This window comes from Crinia signifera, chromosome 19 (genome assembly GCF_055691185.1).
Source record: "Crinia signifera chromosome 19, ASM5569118v1, whole genome shotgun sequence".
NCBI classification, from domain to species: domain Eukaryota; kingdom Metazoa; phylum Chordata; class Amphibia; order Anura; family Myobatrachidae; genus Crinia; species Crinia signifera.
In genome coordinates, this window is record NC_139226.1 from 64,669,723 (window position 1) to 64,683,259 (window position 13,537).

A 13,537-nucleotide genomic window follows, 5' to 3' on the forward strand; every position below is an offset into this window, starting at 1 on the left:
TGGTCCTTTCCAAAGGTCTATCAAGCAACCTGTATATGGCAAAGCAGGGGAAACAACAACAACATCTCCTGGTTCATGGTTATGACAGTTCACAACAGGTGTCAACAAAGTCCTTTTGCTGCAGTTTTCCAGGTGTGGATACGTCACTTGCATTTGTGGTCTAGGATCTCCTTGTGGGATTACCATAACCTGTGGCTGCCTGCCAAGCAATGTTTCGATGGGGACCAATGAGGTGGAGTTCTGAGAGTGATTTTACTACTACAAAAAGAGATTATGGGGTGTACCATCAGTCCCTGAAGGTTAACACATGACTTAAACCTTTCATATATATTTTTGCATACTCAAGGGTGCTTCTGGGCTGCCATATCTATACACACAAACGTCAACACATACATGTATATATATATATATATATAAAAAAAAATAATAAATAAATAACTATAATGCTTCTAGAGTGGACAGTACAAAGCCAATTTTGTATTACCTGCAGAGGATCCTGCTGGAGGAGGGATGTGGAGATGGCTCTGTGGGAACAGCCGTTGCAGTTTCTTTCCCCCAGACAAGTAAGGCATGATTCTGTCGTCTTACCTGTCTGTGGGCACACCAGTAATTTCGGACTAATTTTCCCACATACCTTCCCTGTCAAGACAAGTCAGGCCATGGGCTATCTCTGTCCTGACAGTTTGGCATGTTCTTAGAGTCACTGGTTTACCTTGTCCATCTTTCTATTCCTGTCCACATCCCTTCGGCTTCCAGACTGCTTCTCCTGCAGGGGACACAAATCTTGTATTACTATGTGAATATACTGACATTTATAGGGGGAACACAAACATTATCCGCAGAGCGCATGGCTCACCCAGCTGTCTTGCCAGCATGTTCATCATCAAGTGACACTGAATCCTCATTGAAGATGTGGTTTTTACACTTGATAACAGCCACTCTGTCCGGCAGCTGTGTGACTGTCAAGAATCTTTTAAACTTACAACGCTTGCGCCACTGGAGTGCCAGCTACTGAAACAAAACATCTGAGGCGCCATAGGGCCTAAGATCTTCTGTATTACCCCAACAAACATACTTGGAGTCGGCATGAATATTGGCTGTTTTTCTCTCAGTTCGCAGTACTATTAATGAGATTGCTGTTGCTGAGTGAGACGTCCAATGGGTTCAGCCTCTACTATGCCTTTTCCATCTATTACGGTATAGCCAGTGTACAATTTTCCCTCTCGGTGTTGTGGAAAGAACGGGAAAAAAAATGAATTACCTCTTCCAATGGGTTGTTACCACCCTTTGGGGGCATGCTGCAAAAGGTCTGACTCAAACATGTCATGCAATCATATTCGTCTCGGCTCCCACTAAATTCCACCATTCCAGCAACCTCAGCACCACTCCACCCTTTGTGCCTTTGGCGGGCACACCTGGTAAAAGTGTTGCTGGGTTTACAATATTACCCATTTTACATGGTAACATCAATGCAAGTTCCCATTTAGTGAACTTGGCTGATGAATATCTTTCACATGTTTAGGCAGAATTTTAGGAGTGTCCAGACTATATGAAGAGCATAAACAGTTAAAACACACCCCAACACCACATTCTCAGTTTTGTTTACCAGTAGTGCTATGGCAACTACACTGTGTAGACAAGTATGAAGTGCTTAAGTAATAGGGTTTAATTGCACACTGCAGTACGACATTGGTCAGGCTGGCATCACCAGGTTTCTTACGTCACTATATCTGTCGCCCCCTCAGCAGGTCTAATATTCTAAATCACATGGTCTCTTGTGTCAGTTTTACCCATGGCAAAAGGCTGTAATCAGGCCTGTTTCTCCTTCTTTATTATCCACATCTGTCTGTGAAGACATGGGTATTGTGATTGCACCTATTTATATGTAAATGCGTTTTACAACCCTTTTCATTCTTTGTAGAAGGGGAATGCTTTGTGCATTACTTGGACTGCTTTTCACAAGATGGTGGCTGTGGTTGCCCTGGGTAACATTAGGAGTAATGCTTAAAGTTATTGGGACTTTGTTCAAGATTTACTGAAAAATATCTATATTGTGACTACTCGCTTTACAGGGTACCGCATATTCACAATGGTATTTCTCTGCTGGGAGTGCGACAGATTCTTCGAACTATTTATCTATGATTTGTGGGTTTCTGGAACAGAAGGGTAGGGGAAGGAGAAAAAATTGGAAAAAGAGAGAGAGAAAAACTCAAAAAGGGTAGAAAATATTAATGACAGTAATGTGTACATTTATTTTCAACATAAACATTTTTCTTTTATTTTGATGACGCCAGGATTTAGCACTATGGGGGAATTGGCTCTCAACTATTTGGTTCTTACCCTTTTCAACTCCTGTTCTGATTCGTAAGCCCTCCCTTTCTTTCTGTTTCCCAGTGTGGTTGTGACTATGGGCTGTGTCTAGGGGTATTTAGCTAAAAGTTCTCTTTTGGGAACCTTGTTATTTCACTGGGTATTTTTCCAGCTCAACCTCAGATTTCGAATGGTGAGGCTGTACTTTGGGGCGCTATACTTTCTGTTTTTAACAGGGTTTCTATTGAAGCTATGGTTGCCATTGATCCTGTGTCCTTCCCATCTTTAGTTCAAAGGGAACTCGGTATTTGTGCTGTAGTTTTCAGCTACCTTAGATGGATTTGACTCTATAACAGTGGAATACAACATTAGCCTCTGAGGACTGTCCAGCATATCTTGCACTTCTTGTGTAAGATTTCTAGGAGTGTCCAGGAATACCCCATCGGGGGTGTATTAGATGACACATCCCATTTTGCATAGTAAATCTCTACCCAGGAGGTTAGTCGGGACCGCTGCAGCCAACAGAAAAGAGTGTTTGGTATGCAGAGGCCCGCTTGTAACATCTGCTGGTTTCGTCAGTGGGTAATGCTGTATTTTTCCTGTTACCCCAATTGCTGCTACTAATTGCTTGGCACAACCTAGACCAGGAGGGAATGTTGTTAAACGGGTTTGATACCAAAAAAAACTTTATATTTAAACTATTCCACTTACCCATATCTGAGGCTCCTCCCTCAGATATTGTCTTATGTTACCTGGATGTGGGGTGTACGTGTGTCCTACTCCCTGTTTGCATATGTGTGTCATGCTTAGGGCAGCGTTGGCTACTAGGTGGGGCTATGGCTATGTGTTGAGACCTACCTGTCTTCCCTCATCGTGTCTCCCAGTTACTTACATGTGTGTTATGTTTTCTATGGTTACTTACCCTGCAATGTCTGGCTATGTGTCCTTTGTTTCCACATTTGAAACATACCATTTGGTTTTGTCTTTCTGTCATAAGTTGTTTGTCCAGATCAACAGCAGATTTCTTTAAAGTGCGTACTGACATCTGTCTGCAGTTGGGGTGAATGGTTTCTATGTTGGTTCTCAGATTTTCCCTAGGACCTTGTATCAGCACAGAGACAATCCCTCCCTTAAGATGTATGTTGTCCCTGGTGCTGTGGATACCAGAGTGTTTTGGCAACGCCTGTAAAGCACGGTTGAAATATCCGCTGGTGGACTCACCATCTTTCTGTGTGATGGTGAACCCTAGGGTATTTTCAACTGTCCCTGGGAAATATACACCCAATTGTATATTTATTAGGCGTATATTTTCCTGGTTGCCCTGTTCAGTTAAGATCTTATCGCCCTCCACACCACTGTCTCGAATGAACTTCTGGACATCTATATGTGAAGGGAGGCAAGCTCTCAACATGTATCGCCAATCCTTATTGGTGGGCTCATCTGAATTTCCTCGCTCCCTTACAAATTTCTGACACTTTGCCAGATCTTTGCTGGGATCAGGGAAATTTTTGATGATTGAATGACATTCCAATCGCGTCCATGTATTGTGCATGTCACTATCCTTTACAGGCATTACCTCATCCCCGTCTCCCCGTCCACAAGGAGGTTCCACTGTGTGCAGAGGGTGGATCTGTATCCCCCCTGCACCATTGGACAACATCCCAGGAGCAACTATCTCTGTGCTGTGTTGTGTGTACTTACCTGTGTCTAATACTATGCTGTTGACATCAGCCGTCTCCTCCTCCTGTGCTGGGACCCCAGCAGTGGGTTGCGCCTTTCCCTCAAGCATGTTAAGGGCATGGGAGACGGCCAGTGCCAACAGCTGCTCGTTCTCCTCTCGGGTTTCCTTATAAGGGGGTAAGACAGGGTACAAGTTAGTAACGGATACATTATTACTCATGTCTTTCTTATAAGTCATTAACCCCTTCGGCACATATGGGGGTGGGGGAGTTGATTCTATTGCGGCAACGGTTGCATTTTTATTGTGGCTGATTGTGTCCGGTATTGCCAGACCTCTGGTTCCCCATTGTTCCTGTCCTTCCTTCTGCCACAATTTAAGAATATCTATATGCTTCACTCTCTCCTTACGACTGGAGAGTAGGCATATTTCATCTTTTACTGCCGATAAGATTTCTGGATCGAAGCTACCAACACTGGGAAATTCTAACTTGCTGCCTTGTGTCATTTTTCTCCATTTATTTTGGTAAACAACTGCGAGTTCACCGTGCTTCCTGCACATAATAAAAGCAGCCGATCCTTTTGGCTGGCTTGCTTCCTCCCTAACATGCACGTTATCACAGCGTGACCCGTTATTACCCATAGTTACAGGAATAAACGTTCACAGCTTAATAGATAATCGGTGGGTTATTTAAGTTGAGAGCTCCCCAACCACTCACTTCTCCACACAGCGACACTTCAACGCAATCAAGCGAAGAGCCCACAATGCGAGGTAACGTACTCAATCACCAAGTCTTTCAACTAGCAGCGAACTTCTAGCCAACTTGCTTGATGCGGCACAATTTTTCCAGGGTATAACAAACTTGCTTTCCTATACCCCCAAAAATCGGATTTCTAAAGTAGCTAATCGGAAACAAGTGCGTTCCGATATATCTTCTTGTACCCTCCTAGCGGAATCAATTCCACTGAAGGGGCAGTTCCTATGGGCACGTCGTCACGTGAACCCGGTCCTAACTGGACTGTCCTACACTGGACTACACTGCGCTGAGTCGTGCCGTCACACACCCGTTCGCCTCAGTTATTTTTCACACTGGGCGCTAGTTACACCTTGGTCTTATGCGTATTTTTGAAATATTTCTGTACAGAAAATTTTTCCCAGGCTGGTAGCTTGTCACTAGATACTTATGCAGGTATAAATCCCTTATAATAAACTATAGGAATCTATTAAAATAATGCTTGAGTTGCTTGCTTATGAAAAATGAACAAAAAGAAAAAAACTTATTTTCTTTTATTAATCACCGCCTTATTCGCAGTATATTACTATACTGTTTAAATAAAGCTGATGGTTTAATACTGTTCACCTTTGAGTTCCTATGTGTGCTGCATGTGCAGTACCAATGAACAGCCACGTGTGTACGTGCGTTGTTCACAGGCCGCCGATGAATCGGCCACCCACGTGTTCTATAGTGTATTTGCAAGGTTGCGCTCGGGTTTCGCTATACGCAGTAATTGCGCCTAAATGTGGAATAAATCCCTTAACTCTGTCCGAGAGTTACGTATCAAGATGCGAAATAAATCCCGTACTTAATCCGTAAACCACGTACAAAGATGCGAAACTTTCCCTATGTGGGCACGTGCGCGCGCACCTTGCGTAATATACAATAGACGCTTTACGTTACTGCAAAAGGCCCAGGACTTGTCGCCACGTGGCGTGGTCCCTGTTTTTGCGGTAACTAACAATAAACAATTATAGTTTTGCACAGAGGGGATCCTCTATGTACTATAATAAACACAGATTCCACGTGTGCGAACCTTATCGCACGTGGTACATATACTGTAATAAACAAGCAGCCCAAGACACTATACCCTGTTAAACTACTTGTGGCAGGCAGAAGTACAGTTTACTAAACACTTAGGTATGATATGCTTTAAAACATGTGGCTTTCACTCATTGTACTCCGGGTTCAGCGCTAGCACTTCCCGAACCCCGCACTGCCGTGGACTCGGCCTATCCAGCAATGGAAACAAATAAATACTTCCACCCTTTTGCTGGTATAGGTCGAGCCGCACGCCTGGTACTGAGTTCTGGACTGTGGAGCGGACAGACGAGCCCTCAATTGTTAAAGTCGATTTGATTATGACCAGAGAGACAATGAGTGAAAAGCGCGGGTTACGTAATGTGTCCGTAACCTGCTTACCCTTTATACCTAACTACGTGCGAACAAAACGTAGCGCAGCGCAGTGTACCTTTTATTTAGTATTTTGCACCAAGAAACAATACCTTAATACGAGATCCTTTCGCAGTACTTTGTCTCTATTCTGCGAATATACCTTAAAGGACAGTGTCCGTAATATACCTTATCGCTATTATGCGAATAAACAGACACGACCACTGAATAGGAATAAGGAGATTAGAACTCCGTAAAAGGTTTGTATTTAAGTCCCTAATGGACAAAAGGGGGTTACAGAAATAAGAATAAACAGGTATAACAGGTGATACAATATACTAACAATGAATACTAAACAGACTTTACTAAGGGGAAAGAATACAGTTACAAGACACAACCAGCCAACAATACTTTAAGAATAAATACCGTAAAATGCAACCGTTTACCCGTCTCATCAAGTATGCGAAGCGCAGTCCGGTCAGAGCTCACTATCGTTCAGGAATGAACTATAGTCCGGTAGGAAGGTCCAGGGAAAGTAGATGTGCCGAAGAGAGCGAGCCTGCTCCGGGTCGCCTATCTTATAGGGTCAGAAGGGGGAGGTCAAAGGCCATTCTCATTGGTCAGAGATCATATGTCCGGTCCACTGTGATTGGAGGTTAGACGCTGTACCTGGTCTGACCAGGTGCAGGGGAGTGAACTTTAAGAGTCCTTTGTTTGGTGGTTTCGGCGTCAGCAAGGATAAGAACCGGTTTGAGCTAGTTTCCTTTGTTAACTACTTACAACAGAAACTGTCTCTGGAATATGGATTATGTCCATAACTATCGGGCAATGTACATTGCGACATATTCGCAATGACCGGAATACTTCGCATAATGAACTGAGCGGAACGGTACTAAACACGATACAGACAGGTGTGTGCAGGGCTAACTAAGCTATGTGTGGCATTCTAAACCTTTTAACTATATTTCATTTCGTGTAAGTGTGTTATTATGAATTTATGTGTGATAGTATGTCTACTCTTCTGGTCCACATTGTCACACATACTCGGGTATGGAAACTTTATTTGCGCAACTCTGCGAACCAAAATGGTGGCCATACTATCACAAAATGGCGTGTGTGCACCTAGACTTTCACACCACATATATGCGTAAGGCACGCACAACATCCAAAGTTCTCAACTTGTCCCTTTTCTTAGAACCCTCTGGGGGTTGAAACACAGGTAGAACTATCTCCTGATTTAAATGGAAGGTAGATACCACCTTCGGTAAAAACTGAGGCACTGTTCTTAAAACAGCCCTGTCATCATGAAAAATTAAGAAGGGAGATTTACATGACAAAGCTCCCAATTCTGAAACTCTTTTAGCAGATGCTACTGCTAACAAAAACACTAGCTTCCACGTGAGAAACTTAAAGTCAGCCGACCTTAAAGGTTCAAAAGGTGCCTTTTGAAGGCATTCCAAAACCAGTGATAGATCCCAAGGTGCTACTGGTTGCTTGTATGGAGGTTTCAACCTGAATACTCCTTGTAAAAAGGTTTGAATTTCCGGCAAAATGGCTATCTTTTTCTGGAAATAGATGGACAAGGCCGAAATCTGCACCTTCAGTGACTGAAGGCTTAGGCCCGATGAAAAACCATCTTGTAAAAATTCCATCATTCTTGATAGCTTAAAATGAGATGTATGAGCCTTTCTTCTCTCACACCATCGAATGTAAGTCTTCCAGACTCTATAATAATTTGCCGAAGATACAGCTTTTCTGGCTTTTATCATCGTCTGTACTACTGCCTCAGAAAACCCTTTTCTTTTCAAAATGGTGGTTTCAATAGCCAGGCCGTCAAAATCAATCGATCTGAATCCAGGTGATTGAATGGGCCTTGTCTTAGAAGGTCTGGTCTCAGAGGTAGACGCCATGAATCCACAGACAACCTCTGAAGCCTCGAGTACCAGGATCTCCTTGGCCAATCTGGGGCCACTAAGATCACTGGAACCTTCTGCCCCTGTATTTTCTTCAGAAGTCTCGGTAACATTGGTACTGGTGAGAATGCATAAAGGAGATCTCCCTGCCAGTGAATAGTCATGGCATCCACTGCCTCCGCTAGTGGATCCCTTGTTCTGGCATAGAACCTGGGCACTTGACGGTTGATCCTGGATGCCATCAGGTCCACATCCGGAGTTCCCCACATCGAAGTGATTTGTTGAAACACCTGAGGGTGTAAGCTCCATTCCCCTTCCTTGAGCTCCTCCCTGCTCAGGAAGTCGGCTTCTATATTCTCTATTCCTGGGATGAATATAGCCGATACAGCTGGAACATTCTGTTCCGCCCATAGGAAGATTCTGGATACCTCCCACATGGCCAATCTGCTGCGTGTACCTCCCTGGTGATTCAGATACGCCACAGCTGTGGCATTGTCGGTCTGAATCCTCAAAGGGAGGTTCTGTAACCTGTCTCCCGCCAAGGAAATCACTTTCCAGACAGCTCTCAGCTCCAAGATGTTGATTGGTAACGCTGATTCCTCTGCCGTCCACAGGCCCTGAAGCCTGAGATCCAGGACTATTGCCCCCCAGCCCCTGAGACTGGCGTCGGTAGTTACTATCAACCAGTCCCAGGTCTGTAATGACCGACCCCACTGAAGGGAATCTACTTCTGTCCACCATTTCAAGGATTCTCGGGTGTCCGAAGACAGCACTATCATCTCGGATTTCATGGTCAAAGTGTTTCCTGACCAGGCTGACAAAATGTTCCATTGGAACCTCCGAGAGTGGAACCTGGCAAATTGAAGCGTCTCGAATGACGCCACCATCTTCCCCAGGAGCTTGAGGCACCTCCATACTGAAATGCTCTGAGCCCTGAGAATCTCCTGGACTAGGGTGACCAGATCCCTGGCCTTTACCTCCGGGAGGAATACCCGATGAAGATGGGTGTCCAGTATGACTCCCAAGAATTGGAGCCTTTGTGACGGTACCAACTGAGATTTTTGCAAATTTAAAATCCAGCCGTGAGCCTGCAAAAAACTGATGGCCTCTGCCAAGTGACTCTGCAGCATGGCTGCTGACTCTGCTTTGAACAGGAGATCGTCCAAATAGGGTATTACTGTGATTCCCCTGAGCCTCAGCACCGCCGCCATTACTGACATTATCTTTGTGAATACCCTTGGCGCGGTTGCTAGCCCAAAGGGTAACGCCCGGAATTGTAAATGCAGGTCTCCTATGGCAAACCTCAACAAGGTCTGATGCTCCGGGTGTATAGGAACGTGCAAATATGCGTCCTGGACATCCATGGACGCCAAAAATTCTCCCTGGTCCAGACTCAGGATTACTGACCGTAGGGACTCCATTTTGAAATGGTCTACCCATAAATGAACATTTAGGGATTTCAAATTTAGTATTGGTCTGAAAGACCCGTCTGGTTTGGGCACCAGGAACAGCGTGGAGTAAAAGCCTTTCTTCCACTCTGCCCTGGGGACTGGTGTAACCACCCCTTTTTCCAAAAGGGAGTGAGCTGCTCTCACAAGAGCTGTACGCAGCCGTGCCTCCTTTGGTAAGGATGTGGGGATGAACCTCTTCGGAGGCGGCCCTCTGCAAGGGATTTTGTAACCCTGTGTTATAATATCTAACACCCAGGCATCCTGGCCTAGAGAAGCCCAAGCGTCCCTGAAGAGTGTGAGACGCCCCCCCACTTTTGTCACTGTCGGGCGAAGCCCCTGACAGTCATGCAGAGGGTTTATCCTCTCCTTTTGTGGCAGGCTTCTTGTGAAAAGAGCCAAATTTTGACTTTTGTGTCTTGCCTCTAGAGGACTGAAACCTTCCCCTGAAAGACTGTCCTCGAAAGGACGCACCACCTCTAGGGGAGGGCCGAAAGGACGGCTTAAAAGCAGAAAATCTGGACGTCTGCTTTGCTGAGGAGGCCGGCAGGAATGTACTTTTGCCGCCCGTGGCCTGTTTTATAATCTCCTCTAATTCGGTACCAAAGAGTACCTTTCCTTTGAAGGCTAATGTTTCCAGAGCCTTCTTGGACTCATTGTCTGCTTCCCAGGCTTTAAGCCAAAGCACTCTCCTGGCATTAATGGAGACTGTGGACACTCTGGTTGCCATTTTAATAGCTTCCTCCTCTGCTTCCACTGCATATTCTGCCACTGCCTTAATCTTTTCTGCAAGCAGTAATGCTCCAGGGTCAGCCTGCAGCATGGTGCATAATTCACCAGCCCACTCTATCATGGCCTTAGAGACCCAGGCTGAAGCAATAAGGGGCCGTAAGGTAAACCCCACCCCTTCAAAGATAGCTTTGAGGTTTCCCTCCAGCTTTTTATCCACAGAATCTTTAAAAGCTGCACCGCCCTGTACTGGCAATACAGTAGCCTTGGACAAACGTGCCACTGAAGCGTCCACAACTGGGACCTTTTCCCAGAGCTCCGCATGAGACTCTGGCATGGGGTACAGACTAAGGAATCGCTTAGGCATCTGAAGCCTCTTATCAGGAGTTTTCCAAGCCCCTTCTAACAATTCCTGTAACCCCTCATCTGAAGGAAAAGTAACAGCCTCCTTCCGCTGTCGCTTAAAAACACCTTTAACAGGAGTCTTATCCTCCACAGACAGCTTTAAAGCCTGCTTCACAGCTACAATGAGATCCTCTATACCAGCAGCAGAGTTCTCTTCCAAATCATCACCCTGATCCCAGGGGATGTCAGTATACTCTCCTTCCTCTTCATCTACCACAGTAGTTAAAGCATAAGACCTTCTAGGGGTCCCTGCCACATCATCCATTTTGTCCAGCATTTCACTGAACCTGTTGATCCCTTTAGCAGTATCCTGCATCACCTGAATCAGTGCAGGATCTGCCTGGGTAAGAGGCAAGGAGCCGGACGACTGCTGAGATGATGGCATAGGTCTCTGTGATTCTACCAGCCCATCACTCTGCCTGTCCAAAAGCTGCACCAAAGCGTTTACTGACCTGCCTAGGGCCCTGGCCCACGCAGGTTCCATCTGCTCTGCCCTATGGGGTTCACTGCCCATGGGTCTCACATCAGCGCAAGTAATACATAAGCCCCCCTTGGCCATCTGCTCAGGGACAAACTTTTGTGTGCAAACATTGCACGCGCTCAGTGCACTGAGGGCTCCCTCCCCCAAAACCACAGCCTGATGCTCAGACATGATGCAAGTGATAAATGTATATCTATCAGTATACACAGTGCAAACAATGTACAAGCGTTTATACAGAGGCAATGCACCCAGTCACTTATCTGTCTGTTGGTTTCAACTGCGGGGAAGCGATGCCCAGGAAATCCAAGTCACTCTGCCAGGATCAGTAAGCCAGCTCAGCTCCGCTGCAAGCGTTCTGAAAGGCGCCAAAGTCAGAGTGAAGGAAGAGACCACAGGTCCCTGCTGCTGCGGGGTCCGTGACCTTTTGGCGCCAACCACCCCCAGCCAGCCGCTCCTTAGGTAGGATTTCCTAGTTCCAGTGTCTCCCCCTCAACTGGGGATCACTTGGAACATGCCTGTCACAACGCTGCTGTCCTCTCATCTAGGAGCTCAGCGTGTAAGCTCCGCATAAAATGGCCGCCGCCATCACGGAGCGCCTGTCCCCCATGATCCCCACCTAAATGTGGAGCCGGTTTCAGGGTACTCCGGAGCCCAGGCAGCCTTTTAGAAAAGGCTATAAGCGCTGCACAGGGAGACCAGACAGTGTCTCCCCTGTGCACAGTGAGCTGACAGGACGCGCTTCTGTCAGCTCCTGCTGCGCTAGCAGTGTGAGGATTCACTATGAGAATCCTCACACTGTGCCTACCTAGCTAGGGTGAAAGTTAATAAAACAATAAAAATCCCCTAACTACTCTAATTCTTCGGCTGCTCCTGCAGCCCTTTAGAATAGCACCCACTCCAGTGGGCACCTAACACGAACTGAAGAGTCCAGGGATGCAGTAGGGGAGGAGCCTACCCTCTAAAACTTTAGGATAGGTGCCTGGCTCCTTCGGACCCTCCTACATCCCAGTGTTGAGCTGTGTCACCAGGACCATTGAAAGAGAAATGTGGACGTCCACAGTTTTTGCAGTGTCTTGTGTAAGATAATTACATATATTACAAAAATATGGAAGCAGCATAAATATAGACAAATATTGCAGACGTACAATAAATCATAAGAAACAGTTTAAACCTAAGGATTCATTGAGTCTGCAGGGACTCAGAGAATCCAAAATAAATATCCACTTGCCTCTTTGAAGTAAAATATTAGATCGGGAATACAGGGGGAGATTCTGTTTTTCAGGGTTTTTAGCGCATTTTGGGATGCTCTAAGCATCCCCCGCCGGGTTATCGCGACGGGGAGCATTGCCAGAAAAATCTGGCGATGCCCTATAGAAGCCTATGGGCTTCTACCGCGACCCACCGCCGCCCTGCACTGACCCCCGCCGCCACACATTAACCCCCCTCACCTGTGCCCACTGTCTCTCACTGCAAATAATTGCCATAATTATCGCATATGTTAGAGCATATGAGATAACTATGTAGGCGATGGGGGGGGATGTGCGGCGGTAAGGGGCGCGGATGTTAGAGCATCCCCCCCACAGTATGATCAATGATCTTATGTTTCAATGCAGTAGGAGAGTGACCCATGGCTGCATAATGCCTTGTGTTCACTTGTACCCTTTAAGACTGCTACACAAATGGCTTGCCTGTGTTGCGCCATCCTAACCTAAAAACAAACAATCATTTTTGCCTATGTAATATTTGCCACATGGGCAAACTATCATGTAGACCATAAACATGGTGGAGCAGGACAACAGATACAGCACACTTAGCAGCACCCCATGAATTATACAGAAGACTTGGCAGCAACCCACTGTATTATATGACGGGCAGTACAGATGGTGTAATGGTTAGTATTACTGCCTCACAGCACTGAGCACATGAGGTTCAATACCCACCATGGCCCTAACTGTGCAGAGTTTGTATATTCTCCCTGTACTTGCGTGGGTTTCCTCCGGGTACTCCAGTTTCCTCCCACAATCCAAAAATATACTGGTAGGTTAATTGGCTCTCAAAAAATTAACCCTAGAATGTCTGTGTGTGCATGTACATGTGGTAGGGAATATAAATTGTAAGCTCCACTGTGGCAGGGACTGATGCGATGTCCATATTAAGTGCACAGGAGTGCTTATACTGCACAATGAAATGTTGCATAGGATCGCATGGCACCAAATGCGATGCAATGCGATGCGATATTTCATTGTATAAGCACCCATGCCATGTGATGTGATGGGTGCTACTATGCCATTGTGTCATCCCCAGTATCTGCGCCACCCCGAAGCGTGAACGCATCCTCCGACCTTTTCATACCCCCACTATCCATGTCAGCGTGTTGATTTTATATAGTGTGGTGAGCTTCGGGGT